The sequence below is a fragment of the Lactuca virosa genome, chromosome 5, assembly GCF_052849685.1.
Source record: "Lactuca virosa cultivar CGN04683 chromosome 5, Lactuca_virosa_CGN04683_v6, whole genome shotgun sequence".
In the NCBI taxonomy this organism is placed as follows: Eukaryota; Viridiplantae; Streptophyta; class Magnoliopsida; order Asterales; family Asteraceae; genus Lactuca; species Lactuca virosa.
This window is the reverse complement of record NC_136430.1, coordinates 271203761-271209031: the sequence shown is the minus strand read 5'-3', so window position 1 is coordinate 271209031 and position 5271 is coordinate 271203761.

Here is a 5271-nt window from a genome sequence, read left to right as displayed (position 1 = left end):
ATAGTAGATGATTTTTCACGCTTCACCTGGGTTTTCTTTCTTAAACAGAAATCAGACGCGACTCCCAAGTTGAAGGCGTTTATCAAGCAAGTGGAACTGCAGCTGCGAAAGATGGTGAGGAATATTAGAAGCGACAATGGGCTTGAATTCAAGAATAAAGATTTTGAAGATTTTCTGGCTGAAAAGGGGATATCTCACAACTTCTCGGCTCCCTATACACCACAACAGAATGGAATTGTTGAAAGACGAAACTGTTCATTATGTGAGTCAGCCCGAACCATGCTGAGCTTCGCTTCTCTTCCGCTATACTTCTGGGCTGATGCAGTTGCAACTGCATGCTACACTCAGAACCGATCCTTACTTAACAAACGATTCTCCATCACTCCGTATGAGATTCTGAACAATCGGAAGCCCAACGTTAAGTTTTTCCACGTGTTCGGTTCAAGATGCTTCATTTTCAACTCCAAAGAGAACCGAAACAAGTTCGACGTCAAAGCCGATGAGGGAATTTTTCTTGGTTATTCACTCACTTTAAAGGCATGTAGGGTTTTGAATAAACACTCCAAGCGTATTGAAGAAACCTACTATGTAACCTTTGATGACAACTACATGAAGAAAGTTCAAACAAGCAAAAGTACCATGGGGGAAATATTTCCAGAATCAGGACAAGTCTCGGTTCCCATTTCCAACTTGTTTGAAGAGTACATAAGGCTTTTTGATGAACCAGAAAGGCTTTACACTCAGAGGCGAAAGCAGCAGACAACAAAATCGACAATCTGAAAAACATCATCGATGAAGCTGCAAATGATATGGCAAATAAACTTCCTAAACCGACTGGTGGTCAACCCTCAACTGACCCTCCAAACACCAGCTCAACTTTCAAGGGGGAGGGTTCATCTGTACCAAAACAACTGATTTTCCTTTCGAGGGGGAGAATCCAACTCCAACCCCAACCCATGATAGTCCAATGGAGGGGGAGAATCCAACTCCAACCGAGGGGAGAATCCTGAACCTGACATGGGATACGCTTCGCCATTTGAGGGGGAGAATGAGAATACAAATGACGAAGGTGATCAATTAGAATTTGAAGAAGAGGTAAATGCAGAGGTGGGTCCTATCAATGACCCTAATTACCCTCCTCTAACGAAATGGACTAAGGATCATCCCAAAACACAAATAATTGGTGAATCATCTGAGCGAGTTCTCACACATTCTCAATTGAAAGCGAAACAAACTGCCTTATTCTCTCATGTTGAATTCTGCATGTTTAATTCGTTTATCTCGAAAATCGAACCGAAGACGGTTAATGTTGCACTTGATCACGCTGATTGGGTACAAGAAATGCAAGATGAACTCCATGAGTTTGAACGTAATCGAGTTTGGAGGCTGATTCCCACTCCAAAGGATGCTTCTGTGGTCGGCTTAATATGGGTCTTCAGGAATAAGTTGGATAAAGAGGGCAACGTCATTCGCAATAAAGCTCGGATGGTGGTGAAGGGATATTGCCAAGAAGAAGGGATAGACTATGAGGAGACCTTCGCTCCAGTAGCAAGGTTGGACTCAGTTAGAATCTTTCTGGCATATGCTGCATATAAAAACTTCGAAGTTTTCCAGATGGATGTGAAATGTGCTTTCTTAAATGGAGAACTAGAAGAAACGATGTATGTTGAGCAACCACCTGGGTTCGTGAACGAGAAATACCCTGATCACTGCTATGTGTTGGATAAAGCTGTATATGATCTGAAGCAAGCACCAAGGGCCTGGTATGAAACGTTAACTCGCTTTCTCAAAATGTCGAAATTCAAGCAAGGTTCGGTTGACCCAACCTTCTTTCGAAAGAAAGAAGGCGAACATCTAATGATAGTTCAGATTTATGTCGATGACATCATCTTCGGCTCCACGAATCCTAGCTTAACGGCTGAATTCAGGAAGTTGATGGAGACTAAGTTTGAAATGAGTGCAATGGGTCCAATTAACTTTTTCCTTGGATTGAATATAAGACAGGGACCAGAAGGTATTTTTATTAACCAGGAGGCCTACACGAAGAACTTGCAGCTAAGGTGAATGCATCGGTTGACTCTCTCTCAAAGTCACTTCAAGGGGAGCAAGCCAAATTCGAGACTGTTCGTTCTGAGATTCAAGTTGAGAACACTTCTCTTCTTAGTTCAGTGAATTCTCGTCTTGAAAAGCTTCATGCTGATTTAGCAAAGGAGAACAAATTGATGGAAGATCTTGCTCGTCAAACCACTAACGTTGAAGTCCAGAAGGTTCAACTGGCTCAAGCCGATCGGGAAATTTCTTTGTTGAAAACTGAGCGTGCCGTTTTTCGAAGTTGTGTTGGTGACGTTCTTAATATGCTGCACAATGTTCTTCATGCTCATGATCCAATTCTTACACTGACAATCCGGAATCACCTGACCTCCAATCTTTGTCCTGCAATTAAACTTCTACGTGAAATGAAGGGTGTTTCGGAGCAATTGGTTACTCCGAAACAAGGGGGAGAAGGTGCTCAGAAAACTACTCATATTAAACCGAAGGTTACTGTCAAAACAGAACTGAAGGATAAAGCTTCGGGTTCTGGTAATCAAGAAAAGAAGAAAGGTCTTGCTGATGATAGTGATGAAGATCAAGAAACTATTGCTGATGCCCTGAAACGGAAGAAAAGGGACCAGGAGTTAGATGAAAACCTTCGGGTTGCAAAAGAAGAAGAAGAGAGGGAGCGAAAGAAGAAGGAAGAGCATGATGCTCTAATTTGCAAAAAGGCTTTGTTTCCTCCTTGGACTAGGGAAACGCTGATCAAAGAAGCGATAGAGTTTCCAAGCACGTTCTGGCTGGAACCTGTAGCTTCGTTTGATTGTGAGAATACGAAGGACTCACAGTTTGATATGCCTATAACACGAAAGGCATTTACTTTTCACTGTTTTGATTCAACAGTTCAAGTTCCCTCACCTCATCCTCAAGTTGATCGTGAACTTATTGATTTTTATCTCAAGTTCGGTCAGCCGCAGTATCTGACTTGGAGTGCACATAAGATTACAACAGTCAAGGTGCTGAAACCTTCGCCTGCAGGGAAATTTATTAATGTTAATTTCAAGATAACCCGAGGTTCATACAACTCGGTTTCTATGATTTCCCTGGCAGATCTTCCTAACTTAAATCCTCATGATTGGATCTTATTGTATAACATTTTGCTCACTAATGCGAAGGAGTATGAGCCGATCCTAGATCATCTGAAGAGGATGTTGGCTTCCTATGTCCATGAAGTTGCTATAATGGATCAGGAGATTGCTAGTGTTTTGAAGAAGAAACCAACTGTGAAGCCAACTGTAAAGCCTGGAGATGTGAAGAAGATGATGTTGGGTCAAATTGATTCTACACATCTCACAGTGATGTTCACAAGAGGCGAAGCTAATAGATTTCTATTCGCTCTTGTTGATAAGCTTCTGTTCTCAACGGACTGCTTGGAGCACATAATCAATATTATCCATCGGTGCAAGCACAACAATGAGTCAGACAAGAAGAACTTCACTGACATGCTTGGGTGGTATATTACGTTCTGTCATACTCTACTGGCCATTATACCGAAGGTGTTCAAGACCATCAAGAAGTCTTCTATAGCTCAACCAAACTGAGCTATCGGCTCCATTGACGAAAAGGGGGAGATTGTTGGGTATTTTGTTTTGCGTCATGGGCTTTGTTTTTGTATATCCGGATTGGGCCTGTCCACCCGTGATTATTGATTAGGGTTAAGCTATATATATAGTGCATGCATGTATGCCTTAGATACGATCATCATTATTATCATTATTGCTTTGTAACCCTAAACACCTCTACAGTCGAAGTTCTTAATCGAGCTCTTCTGAGGTGTTAAAGCTTAATCATTCGACATCAGTTAAACCTGGTCTTTATTACTTTATCTATTGCTTTTCTGCTTAGAATCAATTGATCCTACTAGAACTTTGTTCTAACACTTATGTAAAACTTATACTTATTAATGCAATGTTTGTTTGTACTGTGATTACTATATTGCATGTGTTGTGATACTTACCTGAAGTCCTCCGCCCCCGAACATTTCCGTCGTTCTGGTTTGGGGGTGTGACAACAACCTTGTTCCTCAGGGTTTTCTTCTTTCTGTCAAGAATCGTCACCGGTATCTCGATATAATCCAGACGATCATCCACCCGAATATCTTCCAATGGAACCACCGCGTAATCATCCACTAAACATTTCCGCAACTGAGAGACATGGAACGTGTTGGATCTGACTAAGCTCCTCGGGAAGATCCAAACGATAAGCAACCCGGCCCACCCGGGCCAAAACCCTGAAAAGACCGATGTACCTGGGGCCCAAATTGCCCCTCTTCCTGAATCGGATGACACATTTCCAATGTGACACCTTCAGGAGAACCATATCCCCAACGGGGAACTCTAGGTTTGATCGGCGCTTGTCGGCATAACTCTTCTGCCGACTCTGAGCGGCCTGGATTCTACCCCGAACCTACTGAATCAACTCGATAGTCTTGAGTACCACTTCGGTACTCCCCATAACTTGCTGACTGACCTCACCCCAACATATCGGGCTCCTGTATTTCCTCCCATAGAGCATCTCAAAAGAAGGTCGATCAATGCTAGCGTGATAACTGTTGTTATACGAAAACTCCGCCAAAGGGAGTTAAGTATCCCAACTCCCACCGAAATCCAATACATACGCCCGAAGCATATCCTCCAAGGTCTAAATAGTCCGGTCACTCTTTCCGTCAGTCTACGAGTGGAAAGTCATGCTGAAATGCAGACGAGTACCCAACTCCTCATGGAACCTCTTCCAAAATCTGGAAGTAAACCGGATGTCCCTGTCTGAAACTACAGAAATTAGCACCCCATGCCATGCCACCACCTCCATGATGTATATGTCAGCCAACTTCTCCACATAGATACTCTCCTGAGTCGGTATAAAATGTGCGCTCTTGGTCATTCGATCCACGATGACCCAAATCGAATCCACTCCATGCGCAGTCTGAGGCAAGTTCGTAATGAAATCCATGGTGATCCCCTCTCATATCCAATCGGGAATGTCTAATGGATGTGTCTTGCCATGAGGCTATTGATGCTCGGCCTTGACTTTCGTGCAAGTCAAACACCTCTCCACATACCAAGCTACATCACGCTTCATACAGGGCCACCAATAATCAGGACAAAGATCTCTATACATCTTCGTCGCCCCGGGATGAATGGAGAATCTCGATTTGTGCGCCTCCTCCATCAGAAGCGGATG